We start from the raw sequence: 25,364 nt of genomic DNA on the forward strand, positions 1-25,364 counted from the left end.
CATGGACCCCATTATAGTCTATGGGGTCATCATGTTTTCCCTTGTAACTGCTTTTCTGTACGTATAGGTTTCCATTGAGGGGGTCCCCAAGTGGACTCTCCGAATGGAATCCTGAACGCAAATGAGAACTGGCCTTAAGAAAACTGGTCATATTGGTCTGTGTCCATCAGTTCCAACATATTACAAAAGTATGCTGGGTATTGTAGTTTTTTGATACCATGGCTCACTAATGGAACAAGGCCTGCAATATTATCACATGGGTTAGAGGGGACAAGCCGTTCAGCAGGGAAGTGCTTAGCAGACCGGATGAATGTTATGATTCTGCTTCCTTTGCAGAATTTTCCCTAACATTTGCCTAAATTTGATCCAATGCAAAGACTTTGTCACTACTTAGCAGCACTTCTTATTAAAGTGCATTAAGAACCTGGCCTGCAGCTGTGATATTATTGATTACAGAGATGTTAAATCATTTCCTGTTGCTTCATCTGCATTCTACGGCAACCAAATTACATCTCGGTGTGTTATCAGCAGTCTGCATTGTCCTTAATCAAGCGGCCCACCTTTGTTTTGCTTTCTAATGAATAATTCACACATTGAGACAAATTATTGTTTCATCATTTACATCCTCACAAGTTATTACTACTGCCACGGTGAGCCAGCTCTGTTGATTTTTAACCCTTTTCAACAGGAAACTGCAAATATCGGTAGGGAAATGCTGTGCTATAGGCAGACCACAGGCTTGGATTCTGATTGGTTGCTTACAGGCCAAACAGGTTTATAACTTTGGATGAAAATAATGGTTTATAAAATAAATATGTAATAAAATATCTAATACTTTGAATGATATTTTGCTAGGGAATTGCTGCTTAAGAAATTACTGAAGGTAATGGAATTGCAATTGAAGCAATTTCCTAATTCGTAGCAGGTGACAGCAAGTAAACAATCTAATTCCAATCTACACCGATATGGTTTGGAGAATCTAAGGTCATCTGCAGGTATTCACCAGAGTCAGCCACAAGGCAAGGTGGAGGTAGCTGCTCAGATGCCCCATAAACAAGGGGCCAGAAAACAAGTGCACTTGTAGGCTGAGGAATGGCTGACACAAAAGCAGTAGAATATCAGAAGTCCAGACCACACGTGAGTCCAGGAGGTGACAAATGAAACCAGATCAGCAATGTGGGGATAGCCATGAATGCAAGCCAACCAACCAGGACATCAGCAGAAAACAGAGAAGGGTACTGAGAGTGTGTTCTGAGAACTCAATGCCTATAAAACAAATTATCATGGGCAGGTAAGTGTCAGAGCCAGGTCTAGCCTCCTAAGGCTCGATTCAGGTCACTTTTTTTTTTTTTTTTTTTTTTACAATCATTTAGAATATCAAGTGTAAGGGGTACAAAAACAGACACAGATGCCAAATGATGGTCTTGCCAAATAACTCCAGTGTCTTGTCCCTCTCTACCGTTTTCATAACTTTTACAGTTTATTCCAATGTAGCTTTAAGAAACCTTATATTTTGTGGATATGTAAGACTTTTTAATCAATGGACAGAAGTGAAATGGACAGAAAACATCAATTCTGCCATCTCAAATTTAAGGTTAGTGGCATTTATCATGTAGAATAACTAATGTGCTAATATTATTTTAGGCCTTGCGATGGATGTGGTAATACTAAGTGTGTTTTTTAAATGTATTTATTTTTTCCATTAACCTTGAAAAAAAAGTCTATTTTTACTTTTATCTGCTTGGTGGCATTGACCACAGCATATAAGGGATATCTGATTGATAATGGGGGGGATATCATGACACCCCCTCCCCTGTGGTCATCTGAAGTGACAGACAGAAGAATAAAAAAAATCATTCTCCTCTACTTTTACACTGTCAGTCAAACATTAAACTAAACCCCCCTCCCCACCTACTTTATAAAATACATCAAAAATGCATATTTACCATTATCACTGGGGCGGTCACATGACCGCCCAAGCCACATTTTCAAAGAATCCTGTGATGTTCTGTTTTGCCGCTTCTGGAAATGGAGCGTCACATACTATATCCCTATCCCCTTCTCCAACCCTCCCTGCCCCTTCCTTAACTTCCTGTCTAATCCCCTCCCCTCACTATAGCTCTCCCTGTCATACATACCTTCCTTCATGTTGCAATATCCTGTCACGGAGTGTCATCTTCACCTTGAGCATGCGCAAGAGAGTTTCCGAGTGACTATGGGCTATTGCCATGTGAGGTTTGCGTGGAGACATCACAAAGATATCTGCAATACGCATTGCCTAACTTTCTTCACAGAGGGCTCGCAAGTACATTTAATATGTAAGACATGCCGGCTTTTGTTATCTATTGCATGACTTATTTTAATTAACTTATTTCATAGGATTATTTGCATTTTGTGAAAAACAGTATACAGGAAGGGGTCAGTGAGTAAGAGGGAGGTGTGATGAGTTAGAACTAAGAGACTACAGAGGGCTACTAATGATATAGTGGGTGGGCTAGCTAGGGAAACAGGGAGGAGGGAGGGTGTGAGAAAGGGAGGGGGTCAGTGAGAGAAGGAGGAGAAGTGAGACATCCTGGAACTTGTAGGAAATAAAGCACAGCAAGTTCTGCTACAGCCAAAACCAGTCACAGCTCCCACACTAACCCATTCATTTCTATGGCATGTGACACCTGTTTTTGTTATGGGGGTTTCACATGACTTATTTTGATGGTCCTTTGTAACAGATACCCCTCTGTACACTCAAATGTATGGAGGATCCATGAAAATGGGTTCTCCCTCAGGTGCAAGACGTCATGTGTATGTAGCCTTAGTTGTTAATATACTCTGGGCACTTCCATTACCTCTCACACGATAAAAACATATTGATAGGTAACAGGCGGAATTAGTTTGTAAGCCCCAATGGGGACTGGTGTGAATAGTGACAATATCTGTATAGTGATGGAAAATATGTTGGAACTATAGAAATCATCCAAATCCTTGCCCAGATAAATAGATAAATGCTGTGAGTCCACATTAAAGGATTGGAATAAAAAGTCTTAAAAACAGTGCCACTCCTGTTGAAGGGCTGTAACAGGTATTGCAGATAATCCCCATTCATGTGACTAAGGCTGAGCAGCAATGCCAGGCACAGAACATAGAAAAGACAGGCATTATTTTGTGGAAAAAATAAACCATTTATTTTAACATTCTTTTAAAAATAAAATATCTTTCAAAGGTTTTTAAAATCATTTATGTTCCATTGCTACCAATGTAATAGCCTGAAGGTTAATGAAACGTAAGTCACAAGAACACTCAGCGGATGAGAGGAGTTGGATCTCTTGGTTCCTTGTCTAAAGAAAGTTTCCTAATATTCTTAGAGGATTTGACACAGCAGAAAAATAAAATCCGGTTTTATCATTCATTGTCTGAGCTCAATTCTCTATATTGATACATTACTCCTGTGAGGTTAAATGTCCAAGCCTTTCCTCAGACATAAATTCTTCAGATCTGATGCCGCTTTCATAAATTGAGCCTGTGTTTTAGTGGTGGTGAGCACAGGAACTCACATATTTTATCCTATCACTGATATATCTTATATGTTACTGTCACTGCGTTCTCGCTATTTCCTTCGCCATACGGTTTCTGACTTTTTTAGTGCAATATCCGTCAGTATAAATAATGTTTCGATGTAGAAGACATAGTGATTATTGTAATTGTATTGTAATTTTATATTGAATAGATAATAAAAGTAAATGTATAGCCTATCCATCTATTTATCTCAGTGCCTTACCCATTGATGCTCCTAGGGTTATACGATATGGGTAGTTGCATTGGGCACATAAGTTTTCCCTGTTGATGGTTTATGGCCCTGATCTAACGGGCACCGGAAACTTTTATCTCCAATTTCCCACTTGTAGGTAAGACAATTACTGATTGAAGATACCCAACAGGATGCTGACACATGCGACCCCACCAAAGCTCAACAATATTAGTGGTTTAGCATATTTGCCATAAATGGAGTAGCATAACTCCTTTAGCTTAGGGCCCCACGTTGCGAAAAAGCTGATTGCAGATTTTGCAGCATCTTTTTGAGCCAATCCCAGGTGTGGACACAAAAGGAATGGGGAATATAAGGGAAGCACATATACTTATACTCCATTCTGCTTACTCCAATCCTGGCTTTGGCTAAAAAAAAAACCTGAAAAACCTACAACAAAAAAAAGCAGCTTTTCTGCAGCATGGGACATAGCCTTACCCTGAGGCCCAATGTTGGGGAAAAGCAGGTTTTTTTAATTTAAATTTTGCAGTTTTTTTATGAGCCATAGCCATGAATGGCTTCAATATGAATAGGAAATAACCAGGACTTTTCCTCTGCAGACTTTTAGCTTCTATATGGAAAACGCCAGTATAATTCACATCCTACAATTTTTAAAAATGTATGCATTTTTGAAATCGCAGTTATTCCAATGCAGATTTTTTTACTGCAATGTGTGGATAGGATCAGACAGAATCCCATCCACTTTGCTAGTACTGTACAACGCAGCGTTTTTTGCTGCTCACTTTCCACCACTGCCAAAACACTGCGACTTCACAATGTGGGCCCCGACCTTAGAGAGGGTTTTGTTAGAGTCTTTGAAGGTGCAAGTTAGACCCAAATTTCTTATCATACTATATTTGATAAATTTGGCGTATCTTTCAATCTAATGCTTCTGTCCTGAGATGTCCTTCTTTTTACATCACCCCCTACTGAACAATTTTTGCAACTTTTAGAAAGTTCCATACGATAAATCTGGTATTTATCAGCTAACCATGCCAACTTATTACAAGTGGAGTGAGTTGTGTAAGACTACAAAAGGTTATTTGGTGAGACTAACCCCAAAAGTCTAAAAAAACCCAAAAACTATTACGACGGATGCTGGGTGTTTAACTATGGTTGCCGCCATAGCCACCAGGTGTCCACTGTTTTATACAGTAGACACCCAGCGCTAATGCCCACGATCAGTGCCCGCACCGATTGTGGGAATTAACCCCTTCAATGCCCTGGTCAAAGCTGACTGAGGCGCCATTCTCCCGTCGATCGCTGGCACCAGGAGCAAGCTCTAAGTCTGGGATCCCATTATCAGCGGGGTGCCTATGTAGCCTGCAATAGAAGCCCCGGTATTTTGCAATGCATTGCAATGCATTAGCATTGTAATGAACTACATTAGTGTATGTGCCCGCACTGATGGTGGGCATTGCGTGATTTTTAGAGCTTGAATCCTGGAAGGCAGGGCTTGATAAATTCCCTCCTATGTAGTTTACTTATACTCCTGGGAAGTTCTCAATATTTCGGACAAGATTTTGGGGACCTACAGTGCTATGATACCTCTACATGGTCAGAAAAGTTATAAAGCTATTCAGAGAACAACTTGCAATTCAATCTATACAAAGCATAGTGAATACGGCTTTATACCCCAAGTTTATGAGACAGTCTTACAAGCCTTTGATTTTTTATTGAAATCCCATACCTTTCAGAGTGGATCATTATTTTGAAGATCAAAACCATGGCCGACCCCATGCAAGGGTTAAATCTGAGATAGTAATGAGCCCCCATTTGGCCCCCTGCTCGGCTATATTCATTATAAATTAATTCCTTAATGATTGGGACCCTGCTTTCTTTTTATGTACTTCTCTCTCACTACAGATGATTTGCTCCAAAGGACACATCTGTTATTTTATTTCTGCTGAAGTGGGCTAAAATAAGACAGTTATCTTCAAGTGGCGTAATTTACATCACCTTGGTGTACCAAGGATTCAGGTCACCGTTAAATATACAGTTCTTCAGGTGGAAGCAGAGCCTTGTCTCTCCGTGCAGTTACACCACATACATATGAATATATCAATAAAAAATTCATTATAACATCTGTCTATGGGGCATTCTCTATTTAATAGAGATAGGTTTTCAGGCACCTTACACATGTAATGAAAAATTAGACGGTAACATCTTTGTCCAATGCATTTTCCCATGTACAAAATGTACTCTAATCATCCAGCAACTGTTTCATTACCGTATTTTGCTGACGCTCTGATAAAATGTAATTGTACACCGCGGCGATATTAAACTGAAAAAGGAGGTCTTTTAGTGTAAATTAGCTTCAATGCCGAATGACTGCGTACATGGGAAAGAAAAACTGGTAAACAGATATCGAAATTACACAAACAGGATTCTGGGATCCTTAATCCTTGTTAGGTGAATCTGAACATTAGGAATATTTACATTCATAGATATTAGGATGTGTATTATTGCCTACAGATTGACAGTTCTTCTCCACTATAAGATGACCTACTGAATCTGGGCAAGGCCATATTCACATGGCCGCATTTTGTGGCGTATGATGCCTGTAATAATTAGGGACAGCACTTCACCCTATTTGTGGTTGGTGGGCTGTCCGTGGTTTATCCGATTTTCTAGCTGGTGTAAAAATGTAGCAACTTTTCTTTTTTTTGTTGCTTTTCAATATGTCTTGGGCCCAGGGGCGTAACTACCGTGGTAGCAGCAGTAGCAGCTGCCACAGGGCCCGGGCCATTAGGGGGCCCGGTGACAGCCGCTACCGCTGCGTTTTTTTTTTTTTAAAAGTCCGTTACGGGCCCCATTCACTTGCCGATCCTGGCTGGGCCGGGATCGGCAAGTGACACCGCGGGGCCCACAGAGGCTATCATTATACTCGAGGGTCTTTGCAGACCCCCGAGTATAATGATCGGCGCACCGGGAGGGGTAAGGTAACATAAAAAACAGTGTTACTTACCTCTCCGCGATCCTGCCAGGCCTCCGTCATTCGTGTCTGACGTCACATGACCCAGGCCAGCTTCCCGGGTCATGTGACATCTGACGTCATTAAAGCTGGACAAGAGCGGACAGGACAGCCGACAGGAACAGGTAAGCAACTGTCTCTGTTCTTTTAATGGTTTTAATCCCCCGGGTCTCCGATTATTATACTCTGGGGTCTTTTCAGACCCCAGAGTATAATAAATGTTTATAGGTGTCCACAGTGGGACATATGGGGACACTATGGGGGATAATACTGTGTGTGCAGGGGCACTATAGGGGTTAATACTGTGTGTACATTGGACACTATAGGGGTTAATAATACTGTGTGCATTGGACACTATAGGGGTTAATACTGTGTGTGCATTGGACACTATAGGGGTTAATACTGTGTGTGCATTGGACACTATAGGGGTTAATAATACTGTGTGTGCATTGGACACTATAGGGGTTAATACTGTGTGTGCAGGGGACACTATAGGGGTTAATACTGTGTGTGCAGGGGACACTATAGGGGTTAATACTGTGTGTGCAGGGGACACTATAGGGGTTAATACTGTGTGTGCAGGGGACACTATAGGGGTTAATACTGTGTGCATTGGACACTATAGGGGTTAATACTGTGTGTGCAGGGGACACTATTGGGGATAATACTGTGTGCAGGGCTTACTAAGGGACATAATAGAGTGCGGAGGAGGGGGTCAGTCGAGGTCTTCGGCATTGGTTTGGGGAGGGGGGGCCCCATGTCAAAAGTTCGCCACGGGGCCCCGCCATTCCTAGTTACACCACTGCTTGGGCCATGAAAAACAAATGACACACAGATGCCATACATATTTTTATGGACTCGCAAACTTGCATTGATGTGATCAGTGAAAAACACAAATATTCTATAGAAAATCATGTAAATAAATGCTTTTAACTCCTTCTCGACATCCGCTGTACTATTACGACGGATGCTGGGTGTATAACTATGGTTGCCGCCATAGCCGCCAGGTGTCCACTGTTTTATACAGTAGACACCCAGTGCTAATGCCCACTATCGGTGTCCGCACCGATTGTGGGAAATAACACCTTCAATGCCTCGGTCAAAGCTGACTGAGGCACCATTTTACTGTCGATCGCCGGCAACGGGAGCAAGCTCCGGGTCTGGGATCCCATTATCGTGACAGCAGGAAGCCTATGTAGCCTGCAATAGAAGCCCCGGTATTTTGCAATGCATTAGCATTGTAATGCACTACATTACTGATCAGATCCCCTGGGGTTCAAGACCCCCTAGGGGTCTAATAAATGCATAATTTTTTAAAAAAAAAGTTAAAAAAAATATAAAAAATAATGAAAAATAATAAATATTCAAATCACCCCCCTTTCCCTAGAACATATATAAAAGTACTGAAATAATGTGAAACACATACATGTTAAGTATACCTGTGTCCGAAAACGCCAACTCTACACATCTATAAAAATATTTTTCCCGTATGGTAAATGCTGCAGCGGGAAAAAAGTCAAAAGCGCCATACCACCATTTTTTCACTGTTTTGCCTCTGATAAAAATTTTAATAAAAAGTGATCAAGGCAATAGCAATTTCCCAAAATGGTATAACTGAAAGGTACACCTGACACCGCAAAAAGATGCCTTATACATCCCTGTACATGAAAGTATAAAAAAGTTACGGGTGTCAGAATATGGCGACTTTTAGAAAAAAAAATTTTTGGCACAGTTTTGGATTTTTGTTAAAGGGTGAAAATGTAAATAAAACCATATACATGTGGTATGCTCGGATTTGTACCGAAACATAGAATACAGGGGACATGTCATTTTGGCTGCGCAGTGAACGCCGTAAAAACGAAATCTGTCCCACAAATATTAAGACCTCATATGGCTCTGAGAGTGGAGAAATAAAAAAGGTTATGGTGTTTGGAGGGGGGAAGGGGGAGTCAAAAATTCAAAAATGCCGTCAGTGGGAAGTGGTTAATGAATGGATACATCTGCAATCTGAAAAAATGTGGACTGTATACATATGTGAAATGCAGATGTGTGAATATGGCCTGACTTTGTATGGGTTTAGCCTTAAAAATCCCAAAATTGCTTTTCGGTTGAGTCATATTCAAACACTTGGACTCACAGACAAACAAAAGATAGAAAAGGAAACAAAATATTGATCTGCTTTTCACAGACATCAAAAGTGGATTAATCATCGATGGCACACCACCCACTAGTGACTAGTGTGGGGTGCTGTCCGTGAAAAGCGTGGCCCTGACATGTTCGCGGATGCATTGCCTCTTGTAGTGGCAGAGGCTTCCAATAAGTGAACTCACCCCTGACTGCTTATAGCTATGGCTTTGTTTTATCTCAGTACTTAGGGGTGTCATACCACACTTTCATCATTTAAAAAGCCAACAATTTTTTTCCAGATTATTTTTAACCCTTTTTTCAATTCCTCATAGTCTTCTAGATTTCATACTGAATCCAGCAGAGAGAAAAGTCCTCCGTGCATTTTTCTCTCTGCTGATCTTTGTCAGTTTCAAGAGGTTGTGTAATGAGGGGGAAAGTCTCAAATGTACAGCTTCAGCCAATATCTGCAGAGCAGGAAGTGTCATATTAGAGAAGGAAACTTACAGTGTCATGCAGCCATTTTGTTATTTTCCTATGATAAGGACCTACAGTATTGGATAACAATACCATGGAAACTTGCAAAATTTGAAGAATTAAATAAAAAAAACAACACCAGCCTACATTTTCTGGATGTAAATTACAGTGACATTGGTTTCACTGGGGATCTTTCATCAAAATAAAGTTGCCCATTAGTGGAATAGACATAAATTTGGTGTTGAAAAAGTGCAATGTTGATGGAACAATACAGTCCTATGAAAAAGTTTGGGCACCCCTATTAATCTTAATCATTTTTAGTTCTAAATATTTTGGTATTTGCAACAGCCATTTCAGTTTGATATATCTAATAACTGATGGACACAGTAATATTTCAGGATTGAAATGAGGTTTATTGTACTAACAGAAAATGTGCAATATGCATTAAACCAAAATTTGACCGGTGCAAAAGTATGGGCACCTCAACAGAAAAGTGACATTAATATTTAGTAGATCCTCCTTTTGCAAAGATAACAGCCTCTAGTCGCTTCCTGGAGCTTTTAATCAGTTCCTGGATAAAGGTATTTTGGACAAACAATTCAAGTTCAGTTAAGTTAGATGGTCGCCGAGCATGGACAGCCCGCTTCAAATCATCCCACAGATGATCAATGATATTCAGGTCTGGGGACTGGGATGGCCATTCCAGAACATTGTAATTGTTCCTCTGCATGAATGCCTGAGGATTTGGAGCGGTGTTTTGGATCATTGTCTTGCTGAAATATCCATCCCCGGCGTAACTTCAACTTCGTCACTGATTCTTGAACATTATTCTCAAGAATCTGCTGATACTGAGTGGAATCCATGCGACCCTCAACTTTAACAAGATTCCCGATGCCGGCATTGGCCACACAGCCCCAAAGCATGATGGAACCTCCACCAAATTTTACAGTGGGTAGCAAGTGTTTTTCTTGGAATGCTGTTTCTTTTTGGACGCCATGCATAACGCCTTTTTTTATAACCAAACAACTCAATTTTTGTTTCCAAAATGAAGCTGCCTTGTCCAAATGTGCTTTTTCATACCTCAGGCAACTCTATTTGTGGCGTACGTGCAGAAACGGCTTCTTTCTCATCACTCTCCCATACAGCTTCTATTTGTGCAAAGTGCGCTGTATAGTTGACCGATGCACAGTGACACCATCTGCAGCAAGATGATGCTGCAGCTCTTTGGAGGTGGTCTGTGGATTGTCCTTGACTGTTCTCACCATTCTTCTTCTCTGCCTTTCTGATATTTTTCTTGGCCTGCCACTTCTGGGCTTAACAAGAACTGTCCCTGTGGTCTTCCATTTCCTTACTATGTTCCTCACAGTGGAAACTGACAGGTTAAATCTCTGAGACAACGTTTTGTATCCTTCCCCTGAACAACTATGTTGAACAATCTTTGTTTTCAGATCATTTGAGAGTTGTTTTGAGTAGCCCATGATGCCACTCTTCAGAGGAGATTCAAATAGGAGATCAACTTGCAATTGGCCACCTTAAATACCTTTTCTTATGATTGGATACATCTGGCTATGAAGTTCAAAGCTCACTGAGGTTACAAAACCAATTTTGTGCTTCAGTAAGTCAGTAAAAAGTAGTTAGGGGAATTCAAATCAATAAAATGATAAGGGTGCCCATACTTTTGCACCGGTCAAATTTTGGTTTAATGCATATTGCACATTTTCTGTTAGTACAATAAACCTCATTTCAATCCTGAAATATTACTGTGTCCATCAGTTATTAGATATATCAAACTGAAATGGCTGTTGCAAACACCAAAATATTTCGAACAAAAAATGATTAAGATTAATAAGGGTGCCCAAACTTTTTCATAGGACTGTATGACACAGGTATTGATGAGTGTCCATTCCTGTACAGTCCTTCATATAAGCCAATTCTTATTGAAGCCACTTGTGGTAATTTATCTAAAGTAGATCTAAAGTAATTTGCTGAGAAACTAAGTGGAGATCTTACTCTAGGTGGCCAGGCGGTGTTTTTTGTTTGATATGTTTAACAATGGTTTCCAGTCCAGAGCTGCCGAATGGATTGGATGTAATTGTCATGACTGACGGGTTCAGTGGAGTATAGGGGCAAGGCCACCAGTGTAGACTATAGAAGGTATCCTCACTGTCCTCTGGGGAGATAGATTACTCTACAAACGACTTTCAAAGTTCAGTCTTAAGTATTAGCTAAGACCATAGTTATTGATGAACAGGACCTTAAGAGTTGTCCTTGATGTAGGCACTTTGGTGTGAATATTTAAAGGCTTTTTAGGACGATCTAGGGACAGGGAGAGGGTCAGTATTTACCTCAATGTAACTTTGAATACTCAAACTAAAGTGCATACACCTTGGACAACTCAATAACTACCTATAAACTATGTAACTACCCTCTATATTTTACGCCAGTGGCCCTACTGCCATATGCAACTAGACACATTGTTCATGACAGTTACCTCCAATCCATTGATGTAAGGGGAGGCAATTCTAGACTAGAGACCAATTTTGAACAAATCAAACAAAAAGTACTGCCTGGCTGTCTAGAGATATATTTTACTAGAATTTAATAAAGGTTAGGTTTTAATTCATTTCCATAAAAAATGGTATACAAATAAAACCTCAATGGTGAAAAAGAGGAATTTGCACCTATTGGAAAGTAGCTTCCTGTAGATTAATACCTGGTTTTCAAAGAAACCTAATGGCATAATAATAGCAGTTCAAGTACACTACTCCATGACTAGTAAAATGGTCTAGCTAACCCTCCAACCTACCATATATTCCTGACCCCATTAACAATACCGACACATTGGTTGGAAGAAAATGCCACAGCATTTTATTAAACACATCCTTAAATTAGTCCTTAAAGGGGTTGTCCAGGATAACTTAAAATCTCTGCACTACTCTAAACCCCCTCCTACTTTCTAAATAACATCAATTATGAAAAATTGATAGTTACCCATATCCCTGGGGCATTCATGTGACCCCAGGGACATTTTCTGATTATCCAGTGATGATCCTTTTTCCCATTTTCGGAAATGGATCGTTACTATTACTTCTCCCCCCATCCACTCCACTCATACTTACCATGCATAGCTTCTTCCTGCAAGATGGCTCCTCCTCCTGCTGTCTGTGTGGTGCACACTCTTCTGCATTGTGCGCACCACCGGCTGTAATACGCCTCTACTGCGCTTCCACACATGCGCAATAGAGGTGGATCATCGTTGCTGAGGAGGAGTATATGGGTGCATTTATTAACCCATTAGTAGCACTAACCAACATTTTTTTTTGCCCGGAAAACCCCTTTAAAGAACATTTCCATAAATATTATAAATAACATTTTACCATCATTTGCATAACACTTAAATAAACATAACAGCAACATAAAACAACAGAATTGTACCCCCATATATGATGGGGTCCCTGAAGGCACCAACCCCACAACCACAGCCACTAGCCTCCGATTATTACCCCCGGCTGTGCTCCACCTAGCCCAGGGGAACTGCCTAAAATTAAGGGATGGCGGGCAGGATAAACTCTTCCTACAGTCTCATGTTGCTAATGTCCTCCTCACCCCCTGTTTCACCTCTATTATATAACTAAGCGTAAAACCCCACCTACTGTCCCCTATCTAACCCTTTAACCTCTCTATATCCTGTCTGCTCCTCATCCCTTTTCCTGTCATGAGCCCCCTCCACTACCCCATTGGGTCTGTTATGTGGTGCAATCTGAAGAAAGAGGTTCTCATCTGCAGGAAGCTGTTTTTGCCTCTAATCAGTGTAGAGTAGGGTACTAGTTGGGTGTGTGAGGGGTCTTGACATGGGTCGAAAGAGGTAATGTCTCTAATTTGGGTGGCATATCTAGAGGGAAATATAGTTTTACCCCCTCATTTCTGTGAGGCTAGAACTAAAGTAAGCTTCCATATTAAAATAAATGTGTTACCAAATTACCTATTTTTTTAACTTCCATTTTTTTCTGGAATAATTTCAGATTTTCTTAAATTAATTTTCTATGTTACCTTTTACTGTACATTTTAAAGATAGTAACAAATGCTACCCTGTAGCCTAGTAATAGAATGGAGTTTATTTTTTTACCAATGCTGTAGTTTTTTTTTTTTTTTTTTTTTTGCGGCAGTCACCTCATTTACATCATAGACAAGAGAAACAGAATTACAAATGGAGATAACACCTCTATAGATAACACCATTGACCCATGATTGCAACCACTACTGACAATAGATGTCACAGCTTATCTACTCCCATTCCTGCACAGATCATATCTAGAAAACCTTCCCGTAGAACTCAATGAATTGGCTCCAGTCTATTACTAGCTATGACCATGTGATTGGTGTAAAGCACATCAGAAAATGCTATTAAAGGGCAGAGGAGAACTCAGGCAAGATGGCAGCTTCTTTAATTAGGTACAGAAAATATAATGAAAAAATCTACAATCGGAAAATAAAAATAAATTAGAAAAAACATAATATAATTTACTATTAATTTATTATATAAATTATTATTATTATTTATTATTTATTTAACAAATAAAAAAATAGTTATGCATTGCCTTTAAGTTCTATTACCACGAAGACTCCACATGAACTAAAGTATTGACCAAATGTAGGACATCACTTCTCAAAGCCACCCACAGCCCCCAATCTCATTGTAGACTTTCCACTGAAGCCATGACCACCAGGGATTATGTTATACAAGCACCCTAAGGAGCAATGACTTCTCACCTGCTGCACTGCGGATGGTGGAAAATATATTTTTAATTAAAAAGAGAAGGCATTAAGAAATCATCAAAGCAGGGACTATGGATCCTTGTAACCTGCCATGTTGGTGCTAGCTCGGTACAAGACAAACACACTTCAGCCCTGTGTTAGACTTTAGACAAGCTTATTTCTTGGACTTAATTAAAACTCTGTTCCCTCTTTTATTCAATTTATGAAGCCCAGCCAGTAGGATTAAGCGATTACGGGCAAAAAAAAGCCCCATTTGTGAACAACTCATAAGCTTGAGCTGCTAGGCATCTCGGTTGTACTCCATTAAATTAATAAGGAATGAATAGACTGATCCATTATGAATAAAACGGTGGGGAGCCACAGCATTGCTTCATACTTTTCTACATATTCCTCGGAGAACATTTCAAATGATTATGTTCATATTCATTCAATTGGATTTCTGCAAAAGTGGAATGCATAAATTACTCTAAAGATCTCCAATGTAGTGTTTATGTTAAACATTATGTCTGTGAATTAATATAACTATTATAAAGCCATTACAGACCAACATATCTACTTACATGTAGTACACTGGATGCTTAACCCTTAAGACTCGCTTGCGATATACCGCCAGTGGGGTATGTGTATGTCACTCCTTGTTATAAAGAAAAGATTAAATTAAATTTGCATTGCTAATGTTTTTTACTATACACTCCCATTTAATAAGAGGTAGAACCACAACGCTCGAAATAATGGAAGTGCATTGCTGCAATATGGGGAAAGCTGTCATGCATACACCAGCTGTTCGATGTCACTCCAGGCAGTTCGGTAAGTATCGCGCCTGCCACAGTTTACAAACAATGGGGGACTTGAGGATTTCCTATTTTTGGCTTGAAGTCTAATCTTAGATTTCTCTACAAGTGTTTTGTTTAAAAAAAGGTACAGGATTTACTATGGACTATCCTTAGGATAAGCCAGTAAAGGGATTTCCAAAATGCTAAAACACTTTGCCAGAGGAAAGCAATGATAGAAAACAATAAAAGGAACCCATATACACATGTTAAGTATTCTACTGCTTCAGTCCCACCACTGTGGCGTTCCTTGGAGTTCTTTGTTTTCCTGGATGCCATAATAATATCACTATCCAATCATGTAACCACTCTGTGGCACAAGACTGCTGGAGACAGTAATCGGCTGCATTGGCTACCAGGGTAGATGGGGACAACATTGGTTCATCCAGGTAAACAAGCAGAAGATTACGTTGAAGCTCCTGGGTATCAATGCAAAATCTCGAATGGGGCCCTACTTACTTTGTGCCATGTAGAATAGTGATATTCTTAATGTGGCAGAGAGACCTTTAGGGCCCCTCAGGATCCACAGCCTGGTAAGGACTGTTAACACTGACACTCCCTCCCCCATAGTCATGCTTCTGTAAACAAGGATTGGTGGGTACTGCTTAACAATGATGTTGAAGTAATAAGGAACTTCATTTTTTTAAGGTTCAAAAAAAAAGTCTTTAACCCATTAATGTCGGAGGTTGTATTGTATTTGAGTTCCAATAATGGAACTCTAGGCATAAATAGGTTAATGGCAGCTGTGCCTAGTACTCCACTGCACTTCAGTCCGATTCAAGTGTTCAAGACTTCCCTTCAGTACAAAAGTAGATATGCACAATACATCTGTGTAACTAATGTATACCTTGATACCTTGATGAAAAGAGGAAAACTCACTCTAGCACCACCACAGACATGCCTTGGTTTTCTGAGAAATTTTGAGACATTATCTGGAATTTAAGCCAAGCCAAAATATCTTCTCCAAAAGGAAAAGAGACCCATCTGCAGACAGTTGATGCAAAAACTTTCCATGGCCTGAGGGTTTTCAGAAAACCAACCATGATTTCCTTATTGTGGATAGGTTATGAGGCCGGACATTACTTGTTCAAGAAGATAACCTGGCCACCTTAAGGAAATCATGAATGGGCTTCTGACAAGTGCCAGACCATAGAGAGTTCCTGCATTCAGGCTAGTATCTATTTAGAAACTGTTATAGAGAAGACTTTTCCTGTACTGTACGCAGTATAATGCAGCTCATCTTAGTCCTAGTTCACACAGGGTGTTTTCATTTGGAATCTGAGGCGGACGCCGTCTCAGGTTCTGGTCCAAAATACAGGTAGCTGCGACTGGATGCTGGTGCAGTGAAAGGGCCTAGTTGGGAGGAGGCAACTTGGCCTGAAGAATGAGCATGTCCATTCTTTTTTCCGGGAGCCGTCGAATTCGGCCTCAAAATCCTGACCAAAAAACTCTGTGTGAACTCAGCCTTAGCCCATCATTTTTGTGAGAACTGCAAACTAAAGATGCAGCATGTAGAGGGAGGAACTGCTAAATAATGGAATACATAAGTCATGATGACCAGAAATAGTATTGTTTCTCATGTACAGACATGCATGGCACCTTATCCTGAAAAGTCAAATTAAACAATAGGTACCCTTTAAGACAGGTCACGTGTGACACAGTCAGCCTGACTAACCAACAGTGAAATCACAGGCAGCTAACCCACTGCAATGTACAGTACAAATGCAGCAGGTTTTGAACCCACTGGAGGTCAATTTCTTGTTGAGGGTTTGGCATGGTTTGCAATGCAAGGATTAAAAACTGGCCCAGTTGCAGGGGTAAAAATCAGCTAAGTTTAGCTTCTTTCCACAAAGTCTTCTGCAGGAACATACCCACCGCAGAATGGTTTCATGCAACATAAGTCTGAGGCCCCACATTACGGAAACACAGCTTCTTTTGTTGCAGATTTTGCTGCGGTTATATGAGCCAAAGCCAGGAGCGGATTGAGCAGAAGGTAGAAGTACAAGAACTTGCTATATATTTCCCATTTCTTATGCAGCCGTTCTAGGTTTTGGTTGAAAAAAACGCAGCAAAATCTTCAATAAAAAAAATCTGCATTTCGGCAATGTGAGACTTCAGCCTAAGGCTGATGCCCCACATTGCGGAAATGCAGCTTTTTTTGTTGCAGACTTTGTTGCGATTTTTTGAACCAAAGCCAAGTGTGGATCGAGCAGAAGGTAGACATATAAGCGCTTCCTATATACTTCCCATTCCTTTTACAGCCATTCTTGGCTTTGGCTCAAAAAATCGTAACAAAATCTGGAAAAAAAAAGCTGCATTTCCACAATGTGGGTAAAATTGCAGTGTTTTACAGTACTTGTAAAGTGGATGGGATTCATGCGAATCATGCGAATCCCATCCCCACTTTGTGAAAAACTGTTGCGGTTTTGAAAATTGCAGCATGTCAATTATATCTACAGAAACGCCGGCGGCTTCCCCGTAAATATAATCGTAACAGAAAGTCCGCGGAGGAAAACTCTGTGAACTTTCTGTTCAAAGTGCTGTGGGAAAAGCTGTGATGTGTTCACGTCGTGGTTGTTCTCACAGTGTTTTAGCACTGTGTTTCTGGCCCATGGGGCCTTAGCCTAAGGCTAAAGCCCCACATTGCAGAAACGTAGCTTTTTTTGTTGCAGATTTTGTTGCGGTTTTTTGAGACAAAGCCAAGTATGGCTACATAAGGAATGGGATATAGATAGGAAGCTCTCATATTTCTCCCTTCTGCTCAATCCACTCCTGGCTTTGGCTCAAAAAAACTACAACAAAATCTTCAACACGAAAAGCTGCGTTACCGCAACGTGGAGCTTTAGCCTAAAGTAGTATTCCCTTAATCTTGGTTCTATTATGTTGTTTTCTTATTAGGATGGCTACCATTAGAATACCATGGCTATCGTCAATAGAGTACCCCAAAGAAGCGGTCACATTATTAAACATTAATATTTAATAAAAATGTTCCTTTTGCTGAAAGAAAACAGATATCTTGACAATGACAAGGAGCTGAAATACAAGTTTCTATGTATGTTTGGATGTGCTCTTGAAAAACTATGACCTATGACCCATTACCTGAACAAATAGACATTAAAATACATCAGAAAAGGGAAATTGAGGCATAAAGTTAACTACAACCTGCTGCTGATCTGGATACCTAAGGATTGTAGATAGTGCTGGGAGGCACCATCCAACACTCACAAAAAATAGTTATGGAGTAGAAGAATGCATCATCAAGTCAGCCAGAGAGAAACAGAGAGGAATCAACAGGAATTTGCTGTTATTTCTTTACTTACGGTTTTGGTTGGCCCTGGGCTCTTCCTAATGCAGGACAATGCCAGACCTCATGTGGCTGGAGTGTGTAAGCAGTTCCTGCAAGATGAAGGCATTAAAGCTATGGACTGGCCCACCTGTTCCCCAGACCTGAATCCGATCGAGCACATCTGGGACATCATGTCTCGGGACATCCACCAACAAACTGTCCAGGAGTTGGCAGATGCTTTAGTCCAGGTCTGGGAGGAGATCCCTGAGGAGACCATCCGCAACTGCTTCAGGAGCATGCCCAGGCTTTGTAGGGAGGTCATACAGGCACTTGGAGGCCACACGCACTACTGAGCCTCATTTTGACATGTTTTAAGGACATTACATCAAAGTTGGATCAGCCTGTAGTGTGTTTTTCCACTTTAATTTTGGGGGTGACTCCAAATCCAGGCCTCTATTGGTTAATAAATTTGATTTCCATTGATGATTTTGGTGTGATTTTTTGTCATCACATTCAACTTTGTACAGAACTAAGTATTCAATGAGAATATTTCATTCATTCAGATCTAGGATGTGTTATTTCAGTGTTCCCTTTATTTTTTTGAGCAATGTATTTCAATCTGCTGAGATCCTTTATCTCTATAATATTCTTCCTGCAAATTGGCTACATCTAAAAAAAAAAACAAGTTCCCTTCAAGTTGTGATGACTTGAAATTAGAAATAATCACCTTGGCATAAAATATAAAATTTGTGATCTGGTCCCTCATACAGTATAATGTCACTTACGCTAGGTTCACACCTGCATTCAGGGTCTCCGTTCTGTAGTTTCCGTCTTCTGCATGCCAGAAGATGGAAAGCACAGACCGGGTCCGGCCGTGAGCGGCGGTGAGCGTTTTATGCTCTCCGCCGCGAAACTGTTTTTTTTTAATCTGGACACAGAGTACTGCATGTCCGACTCTGTGTCCGGATTATAAAACCCGGTTTCGCGGCGGAGAGCATAAAACGTTCACCGCCGTTCACGGCCGGACAGCTTTCTCACCCATTCAAATGAATGGGTGAGAGAGACTCCTGCAGGTTTCCGTCTCCTGCCTCTGTTTTATGCAGGAAACGGAAACCTGCAGTACGGAGAGCACAACGCAGATGTGAACGAGCCCTTAGTGGTCCCCACACTGTACACGGTGGGCCATAAGTATGGATACACCCAGATAAAATGGAAGTTGGTTGCTGATATCACCTTATCGTTTGTGGCAGATTAGCACATGGGAGGGGGGGGGAAACATTTGAGGCCAGGTGACGCCCGTGGCGACCATCTGCAAAGCCGCCAGTTTGTATTCAAATTCCTCAATGGAAACCTAGGCATCACCGAGCCTCAATTGTTTACCCCCTCCCATGTACTAATATGCCACAAATGGTAAGGTCATATCAGCAACCACTTCCATTTTATCTGAGTGTATCCATACTTATGGCCCACCCTGTATAATGACTCCTCACAATATAATATAGCTTTCACACAGTATAATGACCACCAGTATTCTGCATACATTATAATCCTTCCTTACTGCCCCCTCTCACATTATAATGCACCTCATGGCCCTCACGCAGTTTAACCCTTAGATACTATCATCAGGATTTCTCACATACATACTATCAAGATGTCTGTGGGATTCCTCTATTGTCCCCATTTTTACAATATAATTTGCTTTGGCTTTGCATTATGAAAAGCAAAACATTTATAAAAAGTCATTTCTGGCTCATTTACGCCGTGAAGGACCAGGTTGTATATTCATTATGGTGCAGAGTTCGACAGTTTCTAATCTATTAGTGGAAACACAGTAATTAATTAATAAGTTAATTAATTAATTGAGTTAATTGGTTATGCAGCATGTCCATAATCATTAATAAAAGGACCGGCAGGTCTTCTTGTCATCATAACTAACAAAGCACTGAATAAATTCAGGTTTGTGGGTGGAGCTTCTGATCAGATACTGGAATGTGGAATTATGGGGAACAAAGATTAGAAGGTGTATGATAGACACCAGGATAGTACTTAAGGGTTAATGCTCACACTGTGGCACTCCACACAGTATAATGCTTCCTCAGTGGCTCCTCACATACAAAATGCTCTCATTTGGGCTCCCCATACAGTATAATGCTTCCTAAGCGGCCCCTCAGACAATACTCCCAAACTGGTCCTCTCTACAGGATAATACTCCAGTAATGGCTCCTCACATAGTATAGTTTTTCAACTTTGGTTCTCTATACGGTATAATGCTCAGTGCTCCCCATACAGTATATAAACAACAAAATAAAAAAATGGCTTACCTTACTCCTATTGTGTGATGCCTTACAAAATATAATGCTCTCACACTAGCCCCCTATACAATGTAATGCTTTCTCGGTGACTCCTCACACAATATCATGCTCCTTACAGGATAATGCCCCCTCAGTGGTTCTTTATACAAAATAATGATGTCCTAGTGGTCCCCATTTGGTATAATATGTTCTCATTGACATGCCACATAGTATAACATTCCAACATTGTGTCCCTCAGTGCCCTTCCATACAGTATATAAACAACAATATAATGTATCCTAATCTCACTCCAGTATAATGCACCTACAGTGGTCCCTTATGACATAATGCTCCTCCAGTGGCCCATAACACAGTATAATGCTCCCTCAGGCCTCTTCTTGCCTTTGTCCTCCGGGTCACAGCTCCACCATACTAATCAGTTGTGTTGGTAGATGATGATATAGTTATCAGGTGGAGACATTAGTTTCTCTAGACAGAGATTGATTCTTACGCCCTGGATCTTTTGCCTTAGAGACACCTTTGTGTATGTGTAGGGCAAAGGTGTTACGGACAAACCACTTTTAGAACATCTCAGTTTACAGACGAATCTCTTCCAAAACATGCCTATCAGCAAGATAAAACCGTGCTTAATGATGTAACCTTTAATCCTTCCATCATTGGCAATAAGCTGTGATAGGAACAGAAAGCGGGGTTTTCATATATGAAACTTGTCAGAAGATTGGATGTACGGCAGCAAATTTTATGCCTAGTCCGCATGTCAATATTTGTTTCATGCCAAGTGAAAATGGCAATCGATAACTGTTTTGAAATAACCTTCGTCCATAGTACTAATAGATTGTAATGCTAATAAAAATGGCTTCATGTTTCATTCCACAAGAACATCGCCTCCTGCCTGATCAGATTTGCTCAAGCGGCAGTCACCTGTATAAGGACCTGGTTCGTAGTGATGTGATTCATGCTGAAGGCCGGTCACTAGAATGAATATCTCATCTCTGGCACTTTTTATCTGCAATGATAAAAATATCTGCTGCAAATCTGGTTACCTGTGATTTAATGTACAAATGAATTTGCCAGAGAACAATTAAAATTAATCAAATTCTCAAGGAAATGGAACATAAGAAATGGAGGCTGGATATCAGGAATAAATTAAAAATTATGCCTAGGAAATCATAGAAGTAAAGCTTTTATAAGCGTACTATATGCATTTAAAAATTTATAAAATAAAAAACAATAGAGATTATATTTTTTATTCTACTAATTAAAATGAGTGAACTTTTTTACAGCTTTTGTGAATTACTGCAATATTTGAGTTGTTCAGAGGCTCAGCGTAAGTGCTCAAGCACAGAGCAGTGGGTTCCAGTGCAAGTTTTGTTGGCCCCGATGCAAAGTTTGTCCGGGGTCCTCCAACCCTACAGCTTATTCTTGATAGTGATGGTTATGGGTACTGTGGTGGTATCTTAGATGCTTGAAATGGATACAACTGCAGTAACCACAACTGCAGTTATCAAGAATATGATGAATGAACAGTGCTGTGCCCAGCATGTAAACAGTACTGGGAGCTGCGTTCTCTGGGAATCATCTGATCTGCGGGGTCCTAATAGTCTAACAGATCTAAGAGATCAATGGAAGTCCAACACCCAGGGCTTCTGCTGATCAACTGTTTGAAGATATTTAAATTGCATAGTATCTGTTTTATAATGAACATGTAATATAATTACAGTCTGTAATAATAGTGCATGGCTGCTATAAAATAGATGGCTTGTGATGTGAATAGTGAAGGGGCCCTACATAGTGTAATAGGTTCCCCAGAGGCCCCCTACAGTAAAATATGCTCCACAGTGGCCCCAAACAATAAATAGTATGCTCCACAGGGGTCCCCACACAGTATAATATGCTACACAGTGGCCCCAACAAAGTATAAAATGCTCCACAGTGGCCACAATACAGCATAATATGCTGCACAGTGGCTCACACACAATATAATATGTTCCATGGTGGTCCCTTCACAGTATAAAATTGTCAACAGTGACCCATACACATTATATATGTTCCACAGCGTCCCCACACAGTATAGTATGCTCCATGGTGACCCCCTAGACACTATAATATGCTCCACAGTGGTCCAAACACAGGTTAATATGCACCATGGTGGCCTCAAATGGCATAAAATGTTCCACAGTTGTCCCTACACAGTATATTATGCTTCACATTGGCCCCAACACAGTATAATATGCTCCAAAGTGGCCAAATGCTATATAATATGCTCCATGGTGGCCCCTACACAGTATAATATGCTCCACGGTGATCCCCACACAGTATAAAATGCCCCAAAGTTGCCCCTACACAATATAATATGCTCCACAGTTGCCCCAATATAGTGTAATATGCTACACAGAGGCCCCAACAATGTGGGGACCACTGTATACTTCCACCTATATGGTATCTGATGGAGATTAAAAGAGTTATCTCTGTGCCACACTGTTAACATGTTATAATAAACTTTGCAACATTTATATGTATGTCATCGTAAGAGATATAGGAGAGGCTTCTGTGCACCTCTATTGCAACCATATTGTGATCCTTACAAAACTGAGTCATAATGTGACCATGTACACGATCCCTGCATTTTATTTTCGCATTGACTCATGAATGACATCAGCTGAGTGTTTGTGTCTAATATGTGCCCCAACTGTCCACATTAAATCAATGATTACAAAATTTAGACCCTATCTACACCAAACATTAGAGTTAAGGGGCATTTTTCCATAGTGTATAAATCTACAGAAATTGACTAACAGTGGGTAGGTGGGACACTCATAAACGCCAGGTATACAGATTCAAGCTCATGGTTACCTTGCTTATGGCCATCCATATGGTGTTATAGATTTGGAGGGAAGATACTGAAGGGTTAATTGTGTTTGGCCTGGCTACATTAAGGATAATTTCAGGCATCTTTTCAGCAGACACGTCTGTTTAGTTTCATAGATTGTAGCTAGAATTTTGCTTAACTTTGGTATCTTTTTCTGTAAATGATTTCACATAACCACATGTTAAGGAAATCACCTCAATAGCCACATCCTATCCGCAACCTCCACCGGCAATCTTATGCTGATCTGGACATGAAACCGATATATTTTACTATTTATAGATTTACCAGCCAGTAAAGATCTTCCAGATATGGAAACCATAAGATCTATGGGACAAATTTAGAATACATCAGTGTCTCTCATTTATATTTCCTTATAGAAACATGTGCGATGACAATGATGGGGGTCCATGAACTTGGGACTTCACAAATTTCCATGAAGTAGAGGCATGTTCTCCAGCTCAATCTGACGTTGAGTGGGTAGGAGAGAGGAGAACCCAAGTTCTAATCCCACCAAAAACAGGACAATTGGGACTTATGCTATGCCATCTGATAATAGACATCGGACGCCCTGGAGAAACCTGTTTTTTAATTTTTTTTGGACCAATTCAATTCTGGCAACTAAAGTGCTTGTCTTATTAGGGTAATTCCTCTTCATATGCTCTCTCTACCTCTGCGAGCCAAAGCTAACAAACATTGCTTTTCTGGACTAAAGCTGTCCATGTACCGCACAAGCGCACATCTGAATGGCCACCACATATTACGTACTCCCATATGAATAGAGTGGTCTGCCATGAGACAAATTCTTTACAGAGTTTGTATCTACTCTAGTATGGTGGGTACTATTTTTCATGGAAGAGATGTAGTGTTGTATGGAGACTTATAATTCAGGCAATATTTCAAGGGGGGGAAAATTAAAATGAGCACATATTAGTAAAACCACCCTGCTCTGTTTTGGTCATTCAAGAATAATCCAATTCAATAATACCGAATTAAAATGGGATACATACGAGTGTTGTTATCACATATCTAAATCAGATCATAGAGGCGCACCGAACAACCAGCTAGGTAATGATTCCTGCCCCATTTCCCAAATTTAATGGGTTGTCCAGATGGAACAAAGTTGTTTAAGGATACAGCCCTACGTTGCGGAAATGCAGCTTTTTTTGTTGCAGATTTTGTTGCGGTTTTCAAGCCAAAGCCAGCATTGGATTGAGCAGAAGGGAGAAGTATAAGAACTTCCTATATCTTTCAAAAAAAAGGTGCATTTCTGCAACATGGGGTCTTACCCTTAATCTGTTTCACATACAGATGCAACTAACTAATAGACTTGTACTAACAAAGGTGCCACAATGTTGAGGTGTCAATGCTCGTTCCGGGTTCTAGTCCCTCAATTTCTGCGTATACTTCACAGCAGGAGTGAACTCTGTGATAGTGATATATTTGCACAGGGCTGGCTAAGTGGCTTATTGTAATAGCTGATACAGAAACAGAGAAGGGGCTGCCTAACCTATTGGACTGAGCTGGCTAACCAACCTCCTGTAAACATATCACAGAGACAGACTGGGGAGATGAAAGGGGGTACTGAGATCCAGGATCGGTGCTGACATCTCAATATCAGAACACCGTTCTTTATAAAATTCTATTTTATCTGAATATTTTTTCATAGAAACTAATGCAACAGTGACCCCTCCACACTAAATGTTTAACCTAGGTCTAATACTGAGCTGTCAACACAAGGCAGACCCTTCATTTCTACCGTGTTTCTCCAAATATAAGACAGGGTTATTAGGAGTAGGGCAAGAGCCTCCACAACTCTGTGTGGAGATTTCTGACCCTCTCCTCTCTGTGCTTCCGAGTTCCCTGCTTCTAGGTCTCGGGAGGTCAGAACCTCCGAAGCAATGTGCGGGTGTTGCCGGTCTC

Source organism: Leptodactylus fuscus, chromosome 7 (assembly GCF_031893055.1).
Source record: "Leptodactylus fuscus isolate aLepFus1 chromosome 7, aLepFus1.hap2, whole genome shotgun sequence".
NCBI lineage: Eukaryota > Metazoa > Chordata > Amphibia > Anura > Leptodactylidae > Leptodactylus > Leptodactylus fuscus.